Genomic DNA, 24,274 nt, shown 5'->3' on the forward strand with positions numbered 1-24,274 from the left:
GGGAACATCTTCCTTCCTCCTAGGGTGAAGACTTTGAAGTGCAGCCCTGCCTTGGGGATGGGTGGTATCCTCAGGTAAAAAAACCCTCTCAGCTGTGCTCTACAACTCAACCCAAGAAACTCACCGGTGCTCCAGGGTGAACTTCAGTGGTCCTTTGGTTTGTTGTTGGCACCATGGAGAGGTGGAGGAAGATGGCTTTTACATATTCCTGGCCTCCAGGGTAGGGATTGTTATAACACTTGGCCTAATCAGTAGGATTAGACAAAACTGTGGGTGGGCTCAGGAAAAGCCATGATGCTCTCGGATAGGGGGAATGAGACAAAACAGCTAGAGTGAAGCTCTTTGGAGGGGTGAAGGGGGTGGGGGTATTTGTATAGGAAACTTCTTTGTTTGTTTGTTTTTCGAGACAGGGTTTCTCTGTGTAGCCTTGGCTGTCCTGGACTCGCTTTGTAGACCAGGCTGGCCTCGAACTCACAGCGATCCGCCTGCCTCTGCCTCCCAATTGCTGGGATTAAAGGCGTTTGCCACCACGGCCCCCCCCCCCCCCCCCCCCCCCCGTTTTACAGGAAAATTTGACATGGTGGTTCGTTCCTAGGGCTACTGGGAGTCGCAGCAGGGGCTCGGGTAGTGCAGAGGGTAATGACACCTGTGACTAAAGTGAGGCCACCTGAACAGGGCTGTCTGCGCGTGGGAGGCCCCAGGTGGCAGATGTCTTCCAGGTGGTATGAAGTGGAGCAGATGCAGGGTGAACGGGCCGGCCTGAGAGTCTCCAGGTGCTTTGAGGATACCGGAGATAATGTAGTACATTGTCCCGGGAGTGGTACCTCGGGCCAGGGTGCCAGCAAGCACCTGTGGAGGCTGCCGGGTCACTGCTATGGGTGATAAGTGAGCTATCCAAAGCTGGGGTCGCAGTCAAGAGGGAGATTGCAAGTGTAAGGGAGAAAATGGCATGGGAAAGGGGACTAAGCCTTGGGACTAAGGCTTCACCAGCTAAGGCAATGTGAGGGGACCACTTGGTTATCTTCAGTTGAGGTCCTCATAAATATCCAGGTCTGGAGAACAATGCAAGAGTGGGGACTGACAAGCATTCTTCCATTGGTGAATTAGGCCAATTCAAGACAAGTTTATGTTTTTTTAAATTCAGGTTTATCAGGAGCAGGGAAGTCGCCATGCGGGGGGAGGAAAAAAACCAAACAAACAAACAAAAAAGCAAGACAAGGTGCTGGAGTGATGGCTCAGAGGTTAAGAGCACTGGCTGCTCTTCCAAAGGTCCTGAGTTCAATTCCCAGCCAACACATTGGTGGCTCACAACCATCTATAATAAGATCTGGTGCCCTCTTCTGGCATGTGGGAAGAATACTGTATAAATAAATAAATCTTAAAAAAAAAAAAAAAAAAAAAAGAGGACAAAAAAATAAACAAACAAAAAACGGGGTGGGGGGAGAGAGAGAAAGTGTTCTGCAAAGAAAGAGAAAGAGAGACAGAGAGGAAAAGAGATGCGGAGAGAGGGGGGAACCAAAATGTCTGGATTATATAGTGAAGATCCTCTGGGGGAGGTGATGTCCCCCAGCCCTGGGCTGGAAAGTTCAGGGTAGAGGGTGTGGTATGCCAGCCACGCCCTGTAACAGGTAGGGACTGAGGGATGCTGGGTGAAATGGCTTAAAAAGGCACTCAGGCGCTTGTCCCAGATCTGAACCCCAACAGGTACTACTGAGGAAACTAGGCCTGTAGGAAACCCAGACAGGACTATGTCTATGGGAGACTCAAGAAAGAAACAGACCAGCAAGGATGGAGAGACTGGTACTCAGCCTTGGCGGTACAAACCAGTGGTAAAGGATGCCTTTATTGCTGAGTCCCATGGTAGGGCATGACCTGTACAAAGTGGACGAGGTGTGGGCAGGCCTGCTGAGGAGGAAGGAGGTTCTCAGGATGGGAGCCTTCCCAGCACTCCCCTGAAGGGGTGGCCAAGGTTGCTCACATGGGCTCTGGAAGCCACTTGTAGGTTACACTGAATTGGTCTCTGTTGTGGTTTGACTGAGAAGGGGCCTCGTAGGCTCATATGTCACCAAAGGAGAGCAGCCGAGGAGTAGAAGGATTCCGTGGTGTGGCTTTGTTTGAGTAAGTGTAGCACTGAGGGTTGGCTTGGAGGTTTCAGGCCTGATGCCTGCAGATCAGGATGTAAAGCTTTCAGCCACTGCCCCAGCGCCATGCCTGCCTTCTTCCTGCCCTGACACTAATGGACTGATCCTCTGAACCATACGCAAGCCCCCAAGGAGATGCTTCCTCTTCCTAAGAGTTGCTTTGGTCACGGTTGTCTCTTCACAGCAACAGAACAGTAACTAAAACGGCCCCCACCAATAGGCAGGATCTGTCATCTCTAGGGATGTGGGGGTGGAACACACTGGTTCACAGTAAGCCACCACAGCACTGGGGCCAGTGGGTGACAGTGGATAAGTATTGGGAGAAAAACAAACAGGCATGTAGGTGGCCTCATCTTAGTTACAGGACTCACTACCCTGTGCTCTGCCCACTGCCCTGCCATTACTCCCAGTAGCCCTATAGGAACATTCTGGGCGTGGGAGATTATGTCCCCCTCCAGGAAGTATAATGCACGCATCTCTCCCTTATGAGAGGACGTCCTGGTGGGTGGGGGGGGGGGGTGGGGGGAATGTTCTACTCCAAGATACACCCTGTGGACCACTGACATGCAGCTCTGGCTGAGGGTGCAAATGGTAGAGGTGAGAAACCATAAGGTTGTCCACCCCATGCAGGGGGCGTGAATCTCAAACAGTTGGCTGCCTAGGGGTCAGGACAGTTGCAGAAGCCACCCAGAAGCTAGAAAGGTAGAGATTTCTTTCTGCCCAGCCAAGAACCCCTTCAATAGTCTTCTGTGGCCAAGGAGGATGCCAGGTTGATCTTGGAGAATGACTCTGCACTGCAGGGAGGTAAATGAGGCAGCGTGCTTCATGTTTGTGCAGCTGTGCCCAACAGTTTTCTTCTAACTGAACAGCTGTGCAAAGCAAAGTGTCCATTGGTTGTGGGCCTCTTCTACTCATGTCTCAGGATCCCCTTAGCCACTGAATCCCAAGACCAGCTTGCGCTTTCATGGACTGGACAACAGTAGACCTTCAGAGTGCTTCCCCCAAGGTCACATTCACGGTCCTACCACTTGTCATGGGACGGTGGCCCAGGACCTGGCTCTGTTATGCTGTGCATTCTCCATGAAGAAGGTTCACTATATAGATGTTATATCACCAGCTTCTGAGTGCTCTAGAGAGATGGAAGCCCATTTGGAGAACATATAAGTGGACCTGGGGGGATATGGATGGGGAATCAATTCCATAAGGTATAAAGGTCTGGCATGGTGGTAAAATCTCTGGGAGACTTGGAGTCAGGTAGAACATGCATGATGCTTAATAGGGCTATGAAAAGATATCTTTCAACATTCTGCACAGGTAAATGTGATTACAGGCATTCTTGGGGCTTCAAGGATATTGATAAGTCTTTATATACCTGACACTGACCAGGTCACCTGTCCCCTCTATAATCTGATAAAAAAAAGGTGCTGTGTGGTATTGGGATGGTGTCCTCATCAGACTTTTATTGCTGTGATGAAACAACATGAGCAAAAACAAGCGAGGAGGAAAAGATTTATTTGGCTTATATTTCCACATTGTAGTTCATCGCTGCAAGAAATGAGGGCAGGATCTCAAACAGGCAGGAACCTAGAGGCAGGAGGCTATGGAGGGGTGCTGCTTACTGGCTTGCTCCCCATGAATTGCTTGACCTACTTTCTTATAGCACCCAGGACTACCACCTCAGGGATGGCACCACCCACAATGGTGCCATCAATAATTAAGAAAATGCCCTATGGCAGCTTGCCTATAGTTGGATCTTATGGAGGCATTTTCTTTATCGAGGTTCCCTCCTCTCCAATAATTCTAGCTTATGTCAAGCTGACATAAAACTAGGCTGCTCAGGTGGAAAGGCCCTAGAGTCTTTTGGACAAGCCAAGACACTCATAGAGAGTACTAAACAGCCGTGTGTCCCAATGTCCCAGTGTCCCCTGCTTCTAGAAGTCATAAGAAGACCTTAGGATTATGGTTGGGGCCTATGGCAATAACAGGTGGAGGAGACAGTCATGGTTGGGTGTTGGTCCCGGTCATGAAAGGTGTGGAAGCTCAGGATCCAGCCTTAGAACAGCTTCTGGCTTTATTTAAGATGCTGCAACAGATGGAATCCATTGCTGGCTCTATGTCAGTTTCCATGAACATTGTGTACCCCACAAAGGGAGTGGGCCAAAGGTCTTTGGGCCAATCCTCTTTCTGGGGTGGCACAAACTCAAAAGCTACAAAACTGCCATGTGTATTTGCAAGCAGGGAGGGGCGGTGTCAGCAAGCTCTGTGTCTGATGCCATGTCAGTTCAAGCCACAGAGCCTCTGCCTTCACCACCTGTAATTGTTCCTTCACCCTAACCTGGCTGTGGTGGTTTAAATGACAGTAGCACCCCATACGCTCATATACCTGGCCGATTGGTTCCCAGTCGGTGGACTGTTTAGGAAGGATTAGGAGGCGTGGCCTTGTTGGAGGAGGTGCGTCATTGGTGGTGGGCTTTGAGGTTTTAATACTCTACACCAGGACCTGTCTGCAGATCAGGGTGTAGCTCTCAGCTGTTTCTCCAGGGCCATGCCTGCTTGTCTGCCACTGTGCTTGTCACAGCCTCACCCTCTGAAACTGTAAGCAGAACCCCACTTAAATGCTTTTTTTTTTTTAAGATTTATTTATTACATATAAGTGTTCTTCCTGCGTGTATGCCTACACACCAGAAGAGGGCACCAGATCTCATGATAGATGGTTATGAGCCACCATATGGTTGCTGGGAATTGAACTTAGGACCTCTGGAAAAGCAGATGGTGCTCTTAACCGCTGAGCCATCTCTCCAGCCCCTTAAATGCTTTCTTTATAAACTGCCTCAGTCGACGTGTCTCTTCTCAGCAAGACTCTGACTAAATGTAGAAGGGATGCCCTCAGTGTCTACTGATGCCTTGCACATGGATGGTACCCACAGGGGCACCAAACAAGAATGAGTAATGGAGCCAGGTGCGGTGGCGCTCGCCCTTAATCCCAGCACTCAGGAGGCAGAGGCAAGCTGATCTCTGAATTTAAAGTCATCCTAGTGTATAGAGTAAGTTCCAGAACAATCAGGGCTACACAGAAACCCTGTCTGAGAAAAAAAAAATGGCGGGGGTGGGGTGGGGTAATTGGTGGCAATACGAAAGAAGAAGAGCATCATGTGGCTGATAAGAGGAGATTGGGAGAATAGGCAGTGGGCTGAGTTAAGAGCCTTGGCTTATGACAATCTGTACTGAGAGATGGTGTGATATTCAAAGGCCTGGCCTTGTGGATAGCCATGGGGTAAGGAAAATTGCCAGACGATGGGATGGCCATTATAGGGGCAACGTAAAACAGGAACTTGAGCCGTTGGCGGTTTACCATGCGGCAGCCTACTTCCCTTCTGGGACCTCCAGGACAACCAGGTGAGGGCCATCAGCCCCCCAGGTGCCTCTACAGGTGGCTCAATAGCTTTACATAAAGCCTGGCCACAGCATGAAAAATAGCCAAAAGCTGCTGCCATTCCAGTAAAACACTCAGACAGCATACGTGCAGCCCTGTGAGGCTTGTTCCTGATCATGTCAATGGATGGATACTGTGATGGGACACATGCGTAAGACACCCTCTGCCTTGTAGGGGACAGGCAAATAGATTATACAGGGCCTCCGCCAGTCAGTGAAGGGTGCTGTATGCTCTTCCTTGTGTAGACACTACCTCAGGCCTTTCCCTGCAAGTGAGCAACAGGCGAGGCTACCGTCAAGCTTACCGCATTCAGTGTCATGCACCGCTGCACACAGAGAATTGATAGTGATGGACTCATTTCAAGAGCACTGATGTGCAAACCTGGGCTGAGGACAACCAGGTACACACCCCAGGGGAGTGGGGCTAATTGAGAAAATGGGTTGGTGAAGTCAGAACTGAAAGTCCTAAGCACAGGAGGAACTCTATGTGGTCTTGTTGGTAAACTTATTTTAGACTCTCCGTAGTTAGTTAGATATTTTGTTTGCTTGACACAAGTAATTTAACAGTCTCTTGTAACTCCAATCACAAGTAAGTTTCAAAAAGTGCTCAGCATACCTAGTCGTGGGCAAATGCAAGTTAAGATTATTTGAGATACAGTCTTGTCCCAGTCATGGCGGCTGTCAATTAATCTGACTGTGGACTATTAAGAGATGTGGCCACTGACCAAAGGAACAATTGTAAGTTAGAGTTAACTTGTGATGACTTTTACGGTCCTGACTAATCTCCTTCCTCTGACTCTAACAATAAACACAATTTGAGAGAGGGTCTCGTGTATCCCAGGCGGGCCTGGAACTCAACGAACTCTGTTTGCAGGACGCACGTGGTGGAAAGAAAAAGTTGTCCTCTAATCTCCTCACGTGCTGTGCTGCTTATGCCCCATACCTCATACCCCATACCTCAATGTTAGCTGGGTGTGGTGGCACATGCCTGTAATCCTAGCACTCAGGGGAGGCAAAGGCAGGTGGATCTCTGTGAGTTGGAGGCCAGCCTGGTCTATCTACAAAGTGAGTCCAGGAATACACAAGGATACCCTGTCTCGAACCCCCCGCCAAAGTCAGTGTTATAAAAAACATTAATAATCAAATATTATTGAGTGTGGAAATAATCAAAAGTCCAAATGTGAATAACTAAACGTGTTGTACAGTGGAAAGCAATTTAACACTACATAGGAACGAGGTGCCGAGACGGTGGGTGTAGGTGGACCTTGAAAACACGCTTCATGAATGAGCCAGGCACATAAGATTGTACACTGGATGTCACCATTCAGGTGACGTCAGAACTGGCAAATCTATGGAGGCAGAAAATAGATGAGCATCTGCCTCAGACTGGATGGTAAGAGTTTGGTTTCCATGCGTATGGAGCATGTTGTAGTTTGGCCTGGCGCAGTCCGCCCGCTTTACTGAATCAGGACATGCTACCGGAAACAAGGGCGCCTGCTGAGGGAAGCTGCAGGTGCCAAGCTAAGCCTGCCGGGGAGAAGCCACGTGTGCTAAATACAGTCTGCATTGTTAGGTAAACATGAGACTTACGAGTGGCACAACTGTCTAAAGTCATGTGTATCAGTGTCAGGTTGGCAAGGGGTAGCCTCATAGTGGTCCATTTTGATGGTCAATCTCACACTCAGACCTGTGCCTGGCGCACTCACTTTCCTTGCCAAGTCTTTCTCTCACAACGATCAGGGAAGAAACTAATATTCTCTTTAACTCTCATAGAGTCTTGGTTTCCTAATACTCAATAGATTAGCAGGAGAAAAACAGAATCAGAAGTTTATTAGCGTGTTAGTATGTATTCCGTAAGTACATGGCAACCATCACAGGATGAGCGGTCCCGAGGGAGGGCTTCGAACTCAGGCTTGTACAAGTGTACAAGAGAGTACACTTCTAGATCAGCTAGCCTCTAGGGGAAACGGGCTGAGGACAGCAAATAAAAAGCAGACAGAGGTTGGTAGGCAAAGCTGGTTGATGGGGTTTCCTCTGGTGCCCTCTTTTTCCTCTGGCTGGTGGGCTGGTGCCCTTGAAGGGCAGAATGTCTGTTTTCATGAGTCAGTCTTCTTCTTTTTGGTCAGCAGAAGGAAGGCGAGAGCACGCCCTTGTCTGTGGTTCCTTAGCCGTCTTCAGCTGAACACGTCTTCATATTTGGAGCACACGCTCTGGAGTACAGTCTCCTTTTCCACTCTGGACAGAACAGCGAGAGCCGCGGACTCTACCCTCTTTCCCTCGGCTGCCTTTCTCCATAGCGTTTACCACACTTTCCCATAAGTTTCTTTTTAAATTTATTTTCCACAGAATATACAGCTCCAGGATGGGGAGAGATGTAGCTATTTTGTTCTCTGCTAATTGCTAATGGCCAACAGTGCCTGACACATAATAGATGCTCAGTGAATGTAACTATGTTAAGTGAAAAAGTAAGCTATGAAGCAATGGTTTCTCATTCATTCTCTCTCTCTCTCTCTCTCTCTCTCTCTCTCTCTCTCTCTCTCTCTCTCTCTCTCTCTCTCTCTCTTTCTCTCAGCAGGGCATCTCATTATGTACCCCTGGCTGGCCTAGAATTCACTTCACTGTGTAGACCAGGCTGGCCTCAGACTCCTGGAGAGCTGCATGCTCCTGCCCCTGCCTCCTGTCCCTGCCTCCTGCGTTCTGGGACTGTTAGTTTTTAGGGGTGGAAAGAACTGTATGGATGGCTCGCATGTGCATAAAACAGCTTTAAAAATGTAGCAGGGCCTGGCGTGGCAGCGCACACCTTTAATCCCAGCACTCAGGAGGCACAGACAGGCGAATCACTGTGAGTTCGAGGCCAGCCTGGTCTACAAAGTGAGTTCAGGACAGCCAAGGCTACACAGAGAAACCCTGTCTTGAAAAAAAAAAGTAGCAGGAAACTAGGTCACACTGGTTGCCTAAGGCAAGGTGAACTTGTGACTGAGAATTAGCATAGGGGTGGAAAGGAGGGCGGGAGGAGGGAGAAGGAAGGGGGAGAGAGAGCGAGCTCACACACGCGCAAGCTCCTTGGGTCACTGTATTCTATTTATAGATCACTAACTTTCCAAGCAATTCAATTTAAAACTAAAAAGGAAGCTCTTGTATCTTATGTTTTTGCAGCTGTAAACACGGCATTACAAATCACCCATCAGCCCTCTTTAAATGGACAATTATTTCTAAGTGTTTGCTGTTAGAAGTGGCCTGGATATCTCCTTTGTACATAGATATCTGATTTGGGCTTTTTAAGCTCCTTCACTTTGGTGATAAATCCTTGCACTATACAGTGTAGCCAACACCCCAAACTAAACAGAAGCTTCCTACTGTTGGGCAGGGCTGTATCTGATAGCTGTGAGTGGGGTTGCCTCAGGAAGCAGGGCATGCTGGGAAAGGCAGGATTTAATCGCCTTCATGGAACATTTTTATATTCTCATTGGCAAGCTCACCCTATCCTTCCAGCCCAGGGCGCTCCTAAGTCATACAATGGGAATCAATCTGACAGGGCAATCAAGAATGCCTGCTCTACCCAGGAGTCCCTGCGTGGGTTTGTTGATGAAAGCACTCCCCCTCTCTGGCCTGGGCCTCCTTCAACTAATGTCTGTCCCTCCCTTTTTTATCTTGTAGTACAAACACCACAGACTTGAGTCAGCTGCCAGGCGGCAGCTCTGACGGGCAGTTAGGCTGTGGTTCTTCTTGCAGGCGGGAAAAAGGCTCCATGCAGAGGGAAAAGCAGTTGTCCGCCTTTCTAGAAGTGATGCCAACAGCCGCATCGCCTCAGGAACCTGGCCCCAGGGGTGGCGCTGGTTGAGTAGTGAGCACATTCCTCTGGGGCTACAGCCAGACCTCTCAGAAAACAGAGGGCAGCAGCGCAGGGTTGCATCTTGCCTGCTCCGGTTACAATAGGAACCATGCTCGTATCTTCAGTTTTCAGTAAAAGAAATTGTGAGGTTCTCTGCTCACAGATTCTACCTGCCGAATGGATGTGTGCATACTTTCAGCCTTTCCAGATTTAGATTATTTCTAAGCCCGAGGCTGGAAAAATGACTAAGGTTAAGAACACTGGTTACTTTTCAGAGGACCAGTTCTTAGCACCCAAATGAGAGTTCAGAGCCATCTGTGACCCCAGTTCCAGGGAAGCCGGCACCCTCTTCTGGTTTCAGTGGGCACTAGCTTGTGGACGTGGTACACAGACAGACATTTGTTTGTTTGTTTATTTAGAGACAGGTTTCTCTGCATAGCCCTGGCTGTTGTGGAACTTGCTCTGTAGACCAGGCTGTCCTCGAACTCAGAGATCTGCCTGCCTCTGCCTCCTGAGTGCTGGAACTAAAGGCGTGCGCCACCATGTTTATCCTAACGGCAAGTGCTCTTAACTGCTGTGCCATCTCTCCATCCTCCAGGTAAATAAATCTTAAAAAGCAAACAAACAGATATAACAATTGAAGTACATGGCTTCTGAATAGTGTTCCCCGAAGGAGAGTATTTTTGTTATCTGATGTCCACTGTCATATCTTCTGAAGTGATTCCAGTTGAAAATGTACCCATCACTAATTACCTAAGAGTTTGTGTAAGAAAATTGTTTTGTTAAAATTATGACACTAGCCGGGCAGTGGTGACGCACGCCTGTAATCCCAGCACTCGGGAGGCAGAGGCAGGTGGGTCTCTGTGAGTTCAAGGCCAGCCTGGTCTACGAAGCAAGTCCAGGATAGCCAAGGATACACAGAGAAACCTTATTTCAAAAAACAAACAAAAATTACTGACACTATACAGCAAAAGACACAATTTAATTAAGAAAAACCCAAACTTCAAATCTGGTTATTTGAATAAAGCTGAATGCAATGCCTTTTAAATCTTAATATTTTTCAAAACGCATATTACTGTTTTTTTAAAAAAAGATTTATTTATTTATTATTTATACAGTATTCTGCCTGCATTACACTTGCAGGCCAGAAGAGGGCACCAGATCTCATTATAGATGGTCATGAGCCACCATGTGGTTGCTGGGAATTGAAGTCAGGACCTTTGAAAAGCAGACAGTGCTCTTAACCCCTGAATCATCTCTCCAGCCCCAACTGTCTTTTTATTTTAAAAAGATTTACTTTATTTATTTATACTGAAGTTTTTTTGTTTTTGCTTTTGTTTGTTGGTTTGTTTTGAGACAGGGTTTCTCTATGTATTCTTGGCTGTCCTGGACTCCCTTTGTAGACCAGGCTGTCCTTGAACTCACAAAGATCTGCCTGCCTCTGTCTCCTGAGTGCTGGGATTAAAGGTGTGTGCCACCATGCCCGGTGAGTTGTTGTTTTAAAGATTTATTTATTTATTATTATGTACACAGTGCTCTGTTTGCATGTACACCTGCATGTCAGAAGAGGGCATCAGATCACATTATAGATGGTTGTGAGCCACCATGTGGTTGCTGGGAATTGAACTCAGGACCTTTGGAAGAGCAGTCAGTGCTCTTAACCTCTGAGCCACCTCTCCAGCCTGATTTACTTTATTTTTAATTCCATGTGTGCATTGTGCCTGTGTGGGGATGTGCCCATGCATGCCTGCTGGTGCCAACTCGGCCAGAGAGCATCAGTTTCTGGGGCTGGAGGTGCAGGTGGTAATGCTGGGAACTGAACCCAAATCTGCAAAAGCGATCTGCTCTCTTGACTGCTGAGCCATCTTTCTTTGTTTTAGACTTTTAAAAGTTTGCTTTTTGACATTTTCATTCTGTATACAATGTGTCTTCATCATCACTCCCAGATCTCCCCCTCTGCTCCAGGGCAGAGCCCTTAAAGTCTCCACTTTCACCTTTATTTCCTCTTCTTATTTTGTATAATCTACTGAGTCCAAGTATGTTGCCATGGGCAACCTACAGCCCCTGCCCCCATCCCAGAAGAAAACTTCCTGTCCCTGCCCCAGCTGCGCTCAGTCACTAATAGTTCCACCTCTCAGGGGTGAGCATCACATGCCCCTCCCCACCCGCAGGAACGCTGACTGGCTTGGTTTTGTGCAGGTAATCATGGCTGCAGTGAGCTCATGGGTGCAGAAACAGTCTCCTGTCCAGAAGACAGCTCGTCACGTCGCACCTCCTCATCCTTTGTCTTTCCTGTTCCTTCCACCTGCTCTTCTGTGTGTTTGTCCAGTCTTTTGGGGTTGATATTGGGGTCCCACTTAGAGCCAAGTGCCCAGTCACTTATTCTCAGCACCTTAACCGGTTGTGAGCTGCTACGCTGTTGCTGTCAATAAACTGGTATATGTGTGTGTGTGTGTGTGTGTGTGTGTGTGTACAAGTGCATGTGTGTACATGTCTGTATGGGGGCACGGGTGCATGTGTCTATGTGTTTGTGTGAGTGCACGTGTATATACATGTGTATGTGTGTGTACCCGTGTGTGTGTGTGTGTGTGTGTGTGTGTGTGTGTGTGTGTTGGTGGTGGTGGTGGTGGTTTTGGACAGAGTCTCACTTTGTAGCTCTAGCTGAGCCTGGAAGCCTATAAATTTAGAGATCTGCCTGCTTCTGCCTCGCAAGTGCTGGGATTAAATGCAAGTGTTATACCTCCACTATAGACCAATTTTTGTTGTTTTGTCTACCCCACCCCCAAAGTGGCAAACAGCTAGTTTTAGGCTCCCAGAATCCTGAGAGTCCATGGGACCAGCCCCTCTGACCCAGGAGTCATTCTCACTTTTACTTCCCACCTTGGCTGCTTTCTGTTTTTTTGTTTTGTTTTGATTTGATTTTGATTTTCAAGACAGGGTTTCTTTGTGTAGCCTTGGCTGTTCTGGACTTGATTTGTAGAGCAGGCTGGCCTGAAACTCACAGCGATCCGCCTGCCTCTTAAAGGCATGTGCCACCGTGCCCGTTGCCCACCTTGCCCTAGAGCATGACTTCCTAGCATCTGGGCTGCATCTATTTCCTTGACTGAAGGCTGAGGTCCTGCTAAGTGCTCAGTGGACAGCAGGAGCTGGGGAGGGGAAGGCTTGTAGCTTTGGCTCCATTATTTAGCAATTGGTGCAGGTCAACACTCACTTACTGGGAGCTTGCTGATTGCACATGCATGCAAGTGTATGTGTGTGTGTGTGTGTGTGTGTGTGTGTGTGTGTGTGTGTGTGTGTGTACATCTGTGTCTATGACCCAGAAAGGGAATGAAAGAAATCTCTCCTCCACTCTGAATGCTCCAGGGATAAACTAACAAAGGTCAAAAGGAGAAAAGGCATATAAGTTAGAATACAAATCTGTGTTGTGCCCTGGGCTTGTGGCAAGTTACCAACAATGCAGCTGCCCTCTGAGCACAGCACTATTCACAAGACGATGTGTGGTGTGTCCCTTTTGTGGTAGGTGAGGGCAGAATACGGGGTTATAAACTGGGGTTTTTAAGGGGCAGGAGTTGGAAATAATTATTGGGAGGAATGAGTGTTTCTGACAGAAAAGAGCTTGTAAAGAAATTCTCTTTGTTGAGTGTGGTGACCCACCTCTAATCCTAGTACTCAGAGGCAAGGTCGGCCAGAGCTATCTGAGCCTGTCTCCAAACAGCAAAGTAGAACAAATTCCCTTGAGAGTTTGCATGAGCCCAAGTAACCCTTGTCGTGTAAAAGAGTCCCACCAGGTGTGGCTGCCTTCTTGCCTTCTGCCCTGATGTGGGTGATGAGTAGGGTTTCTAGTGAGGGGGTGGGGTGGAGGCAGGGCAAAGCCATCCAAGGATGCTCTCAGCAAGGATGCTGCCTAGCTCAGGTGGTAGAAATAGCATAAGCTTCCTTTTAGGTTTGCCAAATACTATACTTTGGGGGTACCGGGCTCAATGTTAAGACCCACAGACGGATTGCCTCCCCATGCTCCAGGGCATTATGGGACATGCACACCACGTGCTGGGTCCCGAGGGGGGCAAAGGAGAAGGACTTGTGTCCTGAAGCTGAAGATCTGGCCAAGAAGGACTTGGACCAGTGTGGTTATGTGGCACAGGAATAAAGTAGATGTTAAGCTATTCCCCTGGCTTTGTTTAAGGAATACCACACATCTTGCTAATTGCAGAGCTGTGAGAATTACAGGCATTAGATGGAGAGCGTGTTGTTCTTGCTTTGTTCAGGTAACTGCACGAGAACCCAGTGTTCCCTGGGCACAGTCAGAAGAGTGACACAGAAATATAGGAAAGGTTTATATAAGACACAGCTTTAGTCACAGGGAGCAAGGCGGCAAGCAGCGGGGCTGCATGGCGGTCCCTCAGTGATGAACTGTGACATGGAAGGGTAAACCAAATAAAGCCATCCCTCCCCAAGTTGCTTATGGTCGTGGCGTTTTATGACAGCAATAGAAAGAAAGCCAACTGAGATGACTGGGTGTCCCCAGTACCAGCTGGGGTGTGGAGAACGATGCCCCCACCCCCGATAATGGCAGCCTTAACTGTCTTACTGTCCCTCAGTTAGACCTTTATAGGAGAAGACAGGGGGAATGGTCTGACATGTCCAGGCTCTCTCTGCAAGGAAACTAGGAAACTCCAGATGCTGTGGGGGACTTCTTACTCCCCCATGGTCCTCTTAGAACAAGCCCTTCCCTGCTGCTCCCTCTGAGCCTCAAGGACAACCGTAGCCCCCCCCCCCGTACCTCCTGGCACGTAATCTTCTTGGACCCCAAGATCTAGAGCCTCAGTCTCCTCTGCTGAGTCCTCTCCACTCCTGCAGGGGACCCCATACTCTGCATAAAGACACACCCTTTTCTTGGAGGGAGGTGACTGGTCCAAGAGGGATTACGGGGGCTCTGGTGAAACATCATGACCAAAAGCACCCTGGGAGGAAAGGGTTATCCTGTGTGTTCTTCCAGGGAAGTCAAGGCAGGAACCAGGAGGCAGGAGCTGATGCAGAAGTCGAGCAGGGGTGCTGCTTCCTGCGGGGGATCCTCATGGTTTGCTCAGTCTGCTTTCTTCTAGAACCCAGGACCCCCAGGGCAAGCCCATGACATCACCCCCACCATGGCCTAGGTCCTCCCTTGCCAATTAGTGGTTAAGAAAGACCTTACAGCTTGATCTTATGGAGATATTTTTCTTTTTTCTTTTTGGTGTTTTGAGACAGGGTTTCTCTGTGTAGCCCTGGCTGTCCTGGGACTCACTCTGTAGACCAGGCTGGCCTCAGACTCACAGAGATCCGCCTGCCTCTGCCTCCCAAGTGCTGGGATTAAAAGTGTGCATCACTGTGCCACCCTAACCCAGCAGCACTTTCCCAATTGAGGCTTCCTTCTCTCAAATGACTGTAGCCTGCGTCAAGTTGACCTAAAACTAGGCAGCAAAGCAGGGATCCAAATCACGGTTCTGAGAAAGAAGAACTCCCCTAGCCCACCTGAGGGCATTATATACCGAGGGAGCAATGCAAGTAAGAACAAAGTTGCTGGACATTCTTATTTAGGGGAATGGAAAGGGAATGAGCAAGTCTGTCAACTATGACAAAATCAGAGAGGTCACCCCAGGAAAAGCTGAGAATTCTGCTGTTTTATAGCAGACTTGAGGAAGCTTTCCATAAATACACTAATGCCAGTCCTACAGCTCCCGAGGGATAGGCCTTAATGGAGTGACATTGCATCACCCTGCAAGCCTGATACAGGAAGGAAAGGCGAGACATGACAGTTCTACCTAAACCAGCCAGTAAGTAGTCTTCCAAATTTTGAGATGTCCTTGATCCAACCCCCAAAAGTCCAGAAAAGGTCTGAGATGACTTTCTTTAAGTTCAAGAGAATTGGACACCGGGTAAAAGTCTGTGCCAGGTCTCCAAAGGCCCCCTAGCGAGGAACTGGCTCAGACCTCTGACATTGGGGATTGACTGCCCTGGGTCTCCAAGAGGAAGCAAGGGAAGTCAAAGGCTCTGTGACATTGAGAAGGACAGATGTGTCCTGAAGCCAGAAGAGATGCTCATTGGCCCCACTGGAGAACTTTATCATCAATTCTGAGAGCCCTGGGTAACTCTGGGCATTATGGGTAAGCAAATTCATCTTCTTATAGACTTCATCGTATTCAATTATGAACACATTTGAGGTTAAGCCATCCTATTAGTCCCCGGTTGCTCCTTAAATGGCTGGTCAAACAGATGCCATTGCTGTTCCTAGGCAAAGAGTGAGGGGGTTGAGTGGTACTGACAAAAAGTTGGTTATTGCCTAAGGCAGGACGGTGGAAAGCTACAAAGGCTTTCACATGAGATAGCTGCTCTGTTGGCTTTTTAGGGGCTTTTTAAAGGAGCAGGGCGGGCACATGTAAAATACTGTGTTAGGCTTGTGCTGTATGTGTGGTTAACAACCCACACCTCCATTGTTTAATCCTGTTCAGGGGTGAGGTGTAGCTGTCTTTGGTGTCTTTGGCTACTTTGTTGGTTCTTGTTTTCCCACCCTTCTCTACTCCTTTTCTTTCACCCTTCCAACCCCCTAACACTAGATAAGAGAGAAAAAAGGATACAGGGGAAGAGAAAGAAATCCCTGAATAAAGTCAGGGGCTGGAAAGGGGGCAAACTGCTTCCGGCTGATTAGGGGCACCGAGTTCCTTGGGCAAGTTCTATCTTTACTGTCAGGATGTCCAATTTTTTTCTTCTTGTTTCTTCTTTGTGTACGACTACTTAACAAACCGAGACCGGCAACAACCAACAACCCATCAACAACAACTCACCCCACCTCTCAAAGATCTAGCATCTACATACCCTCTGAGAAATTCCCAGGATTCCGAATGTCACACAATCTCAGGAACTATCTGCAGCTGGCAAAATCACACCTCAGCTAGAGCCCGAGGCACATCATAGTTGGGTGCTGTGGACAATCTGAAGCAGCCCCTTATCCCACATCTAGGATTAAAATGAAAGAATATTCTGATAATATTTCTGTATGTTTTAAAAAAAAAAAAAGAACCCAAAATTGCGGAATTGTCACTACAGTGAGGCGCTTACCCAGGGAAACACTGACACTTGTGCTCCACTCACATGCCAGTCTGCACAGGACACAGGATGAAAGCTCCTGGGGGCACTGGATGGACACCATGAAAGTGGTAGAGGTTCCCGTCAGAACTCAGAGAGCTACAGATGTAACATGGATTTTTTTTTTTTTTCTTCCGAGACAGGCTTTCTCTGTGTAGCCTTGGCTGTCCTGGACTCGCATTGTTGACTAGGCTGGCCTTGAACTCACTAGGACCCACCTGCCTCTGCCTCCCGAGTGCTGGGATTACAGGCATGCTCCACCACCGCCTGGTTTTTAACATGGATCTTTAAAAAAGATTTTATTTATTTATTTTATGTCTGAGTGTTCTATCTGCATGTGCACCTGCACTCCGGAAAAGAGCATTAGAGGGTATAGATGGTTGTGAGCCACCATGTGGTTGCTGGGAATTGAACCCAGGACCTCTGGAAGAGCAGCCAGTGCTCTTAACCTCTGAGCCATCTCTCCAGCCCCATAACATGGATTTTATTAAAAGAAATTATATCTCTATTCCAGTTGCCTCCATCACTACAGAGTGAAAATGAACTCCATTACTTCGCAAATAACCCAAGGAAGTGGTTAAGGTATTAGATATTATCTACATTTGGCCTGGAGGCCTCAGTCCCCCAAAAAGGTAGAACGAGCCAATCAAACCTTGAAGCATGTCTCAGCCAAGCTTTGCCAAGACATTTCAGAGAAATGGCCGCTCACGCTCCCCCACCCCCCGTCCCTTATAGGGATGTGAAATAACCCGAGATCAAAATCAGAAGTTAAAATGAACCCTTCGGAAGGCTTTATGTGGGACCATTTTTTTTTTGTAGGAAGACTTGAATGTGGGCCCAAACAAGTACAGACACTAAAATATCTTACTGACCGAGAACAGTTTCAGAGGGCAATTAGAGAACTTGGCTTTCTCTGCCGCAGAGCACAGCCCTGTTGATCTCAAGACCAAACCTAAAAGAACAGGTCCTCATGACTTCACAGAAAGGCTCCCTGTCAGACCAACTTACTCCAGAGTGGAAGGGACCCCGCATTGTCATCTGGACTACTCCAACGGCAATCAAAGCCATTGGGGGTGGACAGCCAGATTCATCTATTCCAGAACATTCAGGCAAAAGGGCCCCCTCCTGTGAACAAACTGAAGCTCGTATTGAAGAACTAATTGGATGCTCTTTTTTTTTTTTTGAGACAGGGTTTCTCTGTGTAGCCTTGGCTGTCCTGGACTCACTTTGTAGACCAGGCTGGCCTCGAACTCACAGCGATCCGCCTGCCTCTGCCTCCCGAGTGCCGGGACTAAAGGCGTGCGCCTCCACGCCCGGCTAGGATGCTCTTCTAAACACAGCCAAAGGTGGTTATGCTGGCCTCAGCCGGGCCCTGGCCACAGTCACAAGCTCCCTGCCGCTGGTACCCACGGAGCCCGGTACTTAGTGTTCAATGAACTGAACCGCCGTTTGAATTTCACCAAACCCTGTTGGTTCTATCTTTCCACCTATGAGGGTCTTACGTGGAGCCCCAACAGAAGCTGGCTTTCAGGGGAGCACACTGGCCATCAGCCCAGGAGGATGAACTTGGGAAGCTCAGATGCACCATCCTTTCCTGAATTACCTCAAAATGGCAGCCGCTTCCCTCCCATCTGGCCCCGTTCACACGTCTAAGCTAGAACCCAAGTACTAAGTCGCCTTTCTGCCTACATGAGGAAGGGGACTCGGGGCCCCCAGGGGGAAGCCTGCCTGATACTTACAGCATGTCCACCTCCCTGCAGAAGCCCTGTCACACCCCCCTCATGAATGATCTCCGCTCTGTTCCTGTTCTCTGTGCCTATTATTCCTCCTGCCTCCTCCACTCCCCCCCCCCCCCACTACCTCCCTCGCCTTATCCATAGGCAGCTCATCCCAGATTTTTTCTGAGGAAGACCCAGTTCTGGATCAATCCAAATTCCCTCCTTACAAAAGTCAACTAAAGAGAATCCTTTCCCTCTCATTAAGTGTAATAACAAGTGTGCTCTATGCTCCCAAGGGAGCCTAAAAGATAGATATATATATACCTTCAAAGGCTAGGCAACTGAACCCAGCCCAAAGAAGCCAGGTTTTCCTTGTTGGTTGGTGCCAGTTTGGCAGCACAGGGAATGAGTGTACAAAGCCAAGAGTGGCCTAGTGTGCCCTGACCTACCTCAGTCCCTAGCTGGCTTCAGAAGCACTGAGCACATTTAGACCCTCGGATATCCACAGTCTGCATGTCACACCTTCAAGCCAAGCAGCTGGCCTGGAAAGGTCTCTACTGGGTTTGTGGAGAGCTGGCCCGTTTGATGTTTCCCCCTTATCGGAGAGACACTTGTTCTCTGAGCAATGTAACTACAGATAGTCCCTGTGGTCTGTGAAAGGGCCTCCCACCACTGTACAACGCATCTGTGTTCACACCCACTGGTGATCGCTGACTGGCTTGCTTGGGGGCCGATGGCCTAGTAGCTGGGAATCATATGCCTAACCACATTTAATCTGCTGGAAGATGGAAAGAAAGTGCAGAATGTAGACATGGTCAAGATTAAACGAGTCCCTTGCAGGGTTGCTCTAGGAGAGCCTTAGACCCACTCACTGCGGGTAAGGAGCAGATGAAAAGAAAAATCTAGACTACAGTCCTAACCACAGGCTGGAGACTCCGAGCCCTCCCGCCCCAACCAGTGTCTCTCTTCTCTCTGATTATCCAGTTTACTCTTGGCTGTCTCCTCAATAAATAGTTTATTTTTTCCAAAAAACAACTGGCTAACTTACAGATTCCACCCCTCCCCCAACAACAATGCCACCAGAAACGACAGAGAAGGACCCTCATGTGACCAGGACTGGGGGAGGGACTCAGTGGTGGGTGATTATGGGAGACTGAGGCCAAAGGCTGGTATTTGGTTCTATGGTCACTTTTGTTTTTTTCCCCACCATCCTCCCCATTGTTATCCTAGCACTCGGGAGGCAGAGGCAGGCGGATCGCTGTGAGTTCGAGGCCAGCCTGGTCTACAAAGTGAGTCTAGGACAGCTAAGGCTACACTGAGCAACCCTGTCTCGGAAAGCAAAAAACAAACAAACAAACAAACAAAGAATTTTAAAGTTACACTAGGAGGCCCTTCTGAGAAGTCCCAAGGACCTTTTCTAATCGCCAGAGTTTTTTGTTTTTTTTTGTTTTTGTTTTTGCCTAATATCTGTAAATAAAGTGAGCATGGATCAAGAGGCCTTGGGCCCAGGTACAAGTATCTAGGTTAGTATATTTGGTGATGGCTTCCGTGAGCTTGGCCAGGAATAGGACAGGGCTCTCTTCTGGGCCTGTGTCATTTCCCTAACTTTGCTATATTAGTTGGTTTTTTTTTTTCTTTTTGTCTTTTGCTCTGCACACCTCTAGGAGGCATAATCATTCATTTGATTGAGCAGACTATCTCTAGCTCTCCTGGTTGGTAAGCCCAGTTTGGTTCAGTGGTGGCAACCCTTTACCTGCCACTGTGTTGGCTTGGCTTTGTTTAGGGAGGGGGCCTGCACCAGACCAGCCTGAGTACCAGATGCAGTCGGTCTGTTCTGAGATTATAGTGGAAGTAAAAAGATGCTACATATTCCTCCAGCTTAAAGGTTAGGCCTGAAAGGCAGAGAGATCCCTTTCTATATTTCATGTAGTTCTCAGGGAAAAAAAAAAAAAAAGAGCACAATTTGTCTTCTATCTGGTTCATGTCAGAGCAGGAAAAGAGGATGTGTGCCCTACTAGCTCCTTCAGGAGCTACCCTCAAGGGGGACATACGGACAGGGGGTGGGTTGTGGGCATTGGCGGAGGGCACTGGGCATGGAATAGGGTCAGGGGAAATAATGGGAGAAGTATAGGAGACTGATAACTAGTGGGACAGGTGAGGAGGCTGGTGTGAGTGTGGGTGGTCCTCGTGGGGAGGGGTTAAAGTTGAGTGTGAGCTGCAGAGGAGGGCAGACAGATGGTGGGGGGAAGGGAGGGTGGTGGACAAGGGAGTGGAAGTCGTTGGGCAATGAGAAATTTGGGTAGGATGGAGAGTTGGGGAGTCATTAGGAGGTTGGCAGGTAGGATAAGGGGGGGACTTGTCTTTAGGGTCAAAGAGGAGGCAGGTAGGGCACCTGCAAGCTTCTGGGAGAATGAGGTCCATAGGAAAGACTGGTACGCAGTACAATTTTGGCAAAAGAAAGGGCAGCATGGAGGTACAAGAGGGCTTGGCTGTGGGGCACCTCAGACATTTGCCATTCTGCCTTTTGAAGTTTTCCAAGGCAGTGAGAATTTGGATGTCGAAGTACCAAACTCAGGCCATATGTTATTATTGTCCAATATGCGTTAGGCCTAGACCTTGGTCAACAGGCGCATCAAAGTTGGAGGTTTAAAGTCAGGTAGGCCTCGTACCTTGAGGGTTGTTTTAAGGCAGTCCAAAGATGTGTCACATGCTGGGATTATGGACTTGAGCCACCACACCTGCCCGAGTTCCTATTCTTTCAGTTTCTGTATAAAATCAGGACGATAGTGGCACGTGTACCACAGATTGGTGCAGAGGTTTGGGGCAGGGGAATGCCTGCTGTTCACTGAGGTGCAGACTGTCAAGGAAGCAGGCTCATCCCTGGTGAAGCCGATCTGTGTTACTTGCCTCTGGCAGGTTAGAGGAGCCGTGCTTGCTGAGCTCCGAGCTCTCAGGATGCTCATCTGCTCAGTGAATGTTGATGTAGCTCTTCCATCCTTCCTCACACTCCCCCAGGGCTCTGTGCTGCTAAGAGAGGTGCCAGTGGGGTGTGGAGAGCTGGCCACGGTGGTGTCTGCAGTGAGTTGAACCGCCAAGATGGCTTAGCCATTCAGGATATAAGGAGAGAGTGCCACTGGCTAAGTGCCATGAGCCTTGGCCTCTGTGTCCTCATCTGGGGAACAAAAGGATCCAGTAGCCCGTGGAGTGTGGGCCACAGATGGCAGCGTTGGTTCCCGGGGGGAGGGGGTGGGACACGGTAGAGCACCTCCCCTCCTGCCTCCGGTTCTGGATCTGGGCTCTGCCGGCTTGCCTTTGGAACATGTTCCGGTTATCGGTGAGTGTCAGGCGTGCTGCGGTTGAGAATAGCTATTGGTCTCAGCCAGAGCAGCTCTGCTTTCATGGGCACCCAGGGAACAGTGCTCCCAGCTCACCCGGTAGAGTTTAGAAGCTGCCTTGCTCCGGGAGAGCCTGCTTTCTGGCTAGTGGGGTCTGGTACAAAACGAGCCTGAAAGCCTTCTGTTGAAAAAGCGGAAGCAAATTCATTTTTCCTTTTCTCTCTTGTCTGCCTTGTGACCTGCCTTGCATTGTTGTTTGTTTGTTTTTAATTTTGTAACTTAGGATCATTCCTCTGTCAGGTATAGAGACCTGAGCAAGGCAGTATGGCCGCCTGCAGGCTTCTGGGAAGTTCCTGCCCCGCAGCGTCTAGAGGCTGGCCATGAACCTGCAGCACACAGGGGCCTCCTGAGCTATGGCTGGAACATTAGTGCTCTCCAGCAGTCAGGAGGTGCAGGCAGGCCCTCAGGGCCACTAATGACCGTGTTTCTTCCTTTCTGGTGTCAGCCTGCACCTGAGCTGTGGTCCACATGCTGGCGCCTTTCTGTCTAATCTTTCTTGACGGGTAGGAGGGGGCAACCCCACAGGACTAGCCCAATTACAGAAACAGCTCTTGCTCCCTACAGACCTGGTGAACAAAAGGGCTCTATGGCGTGTTGGGCCAGCAGGCTGCCAGAACAGGAAGTACTCTCCGGCTGCAGTGTCCTGGGGTATTTTTGTTTCATGACAAACGGCGCCTGTTATTCCTGAGCTGTGTCAATTAGGGTGATGTGAAGGGAGCAAGGTGGGTTGGACTCCCCATATCCCTATAGTTAGGGTTGTGACATTTCAGCCAGGGAAGAAGCTATGAAAAGGAATCAGGAGGCTGGCAGCTAGCGTCCTCTCTCATGGAGCGGGCTTAAGTGGAGCAACCAGGTCCCCAGAGCCTCAGACATCTCTTCTGTAACATAAAGGGATCATGTTGTGTCCCCCCTCAGCCACTCTTCCCATTTAATGTCCCATATGGGTAGGAGTTACAAGAGATATTTCCACCTAGGCTGCTAGTTTTACAGGAAAAGTAGCAAGAACACAAAGTGAGGGCCTATAGGCTGTTGTACTTACATCACAGCCGGGCGTGGTGGCGCACGCCTTTAATCCCAGCACTCGAGAGGCAGAGGAAGGCAGGTCGCTGTGAGTTCGAGGCCAGCCTGGTCTACAAAGCAAGTCCAGGACAGCCAAGGCTACACAGAGAGACCCTGTCTCAAAAAAAAAAAAAAAAAAAAAAAAAAAAAAGCTAAGACAGCAGTTAACAAGTCCCTCTGTGGGGAACGGGCATCCGTGATGGCATCTGATGGTAGAGGGGGGTGGCGGTCGCTGAAGAGGTTCATCAGTCTGGAATATCTGCTGCTGTTGAAGAAAGACCCAGGTTCTGTTCCCAGCACCCACACCAGGCAGTTCCTAAATGTAACTACAGTTCTCAGAGATCTAATGCCCTCTTGTGGCCTCTGCTGGCACCTGCACACATGCGGCACACATGCAGACAGTCACACACACACATTCACATGCATTAAAAAAAAAAAAAAAAAGGCAAGTTCAGAGCTGAACCTTAAAAGATGACATGGCATGCCATGCCTGCAAAAGACTAAGGGTGAGAAGAAAGCCAGCTCGCACCGCTCTGAGCAGGCAGCCAGGCTGTCGCCCTCACTTAACCCTACCTGTGGCTGGGAAAGTGGGCCCTTCACCATCTCACGGGACACTCTCAGATGGTTACAGTTTTTGCTGGTTACGCAGCTAAGAATTGGTGTCTCCAGGGATGGTATCCATCGTGTCTCTGGCTAGCACAGTTAGATATCTTTCTATAGAGGTGTCGGGTGGCTCTTCCCTCTCCTGTGACTTCCGTATTCTTTGTGGTGGGCTGCTGTTGTCTGTTTGTTTTTGTTTTGATCCAGGCTCTCAAGCCAGCCTGGGATTTTTCTGGAGTCCCTCTCCAGAGCTCTGCCTCTCAAGTGCTGGATTACAGGTGTGAGTGACCCTGTTCGGCTCTTGTTCAAATGTTTTAAAATCTGTTTTTCCTTAAGGGATTTTTGTTTTTGTTTTTCAGTAATAAGTCTCATGCATGCCAGACAAATGCTCTACCACTGAACTGTGTACACCCTTTGCCCTCACATATACTTTTCCTGCACGCGCGCGTGTTTGTGTATGTGTGTGTGTGTGTGTGTGTGTGTGTGTGTGTGTGTGTGTAGGCCAGTGAACAGCCTGATGAAGTGTCTTCTTCAGGAACATTGTCCACTTTACTTGAGACAGCGTCTCTTTGGCCTGGAGCGCCTCATTTAGACTAGATTGGCCTAAAGGACTCTCCAGCCTCTGCCCCATCCCCACCCCCAGCACTCTTTGTCGCCGGTGTTTTTTCTATGAGTCCTGGGGACTGAACTCAGGTCCTCATGTTTGTAGGGCGATCACTTTATTGACCAGCTATTTCTCCAGCTCTCCCACTCCCATTTATTTTCACCCTTAGAAGTTTTGGATGCCCACCGTTTGTCAGCCAATGAAATGCAAACGTATTTTCCCAGTTTATATTTTGTCTTCTAACTTTGGTAGTCTTAAGTAACTGAAGCACAGCTTGTCAACATTTTACGCAGTTTGTTTCTGGAGTCTCTGGCGGGTTTAATGAAAATCCGTTCCCCCATATTTGACCATGTTCTCTTGATGGGGAGGCCTGA

Source organism: Acomys russatus, chromosome 22 (genome assembly GCF_903995435.1).
Source record: "Acomys russatus chromosome 22, mAcoRus1.1, whole genome shotgun sequence".
NCBI lineage: Eukaryota > Metazoa > Chordata > Mammalia > Rodentia > Muridae > Acomys > Acomys russatus.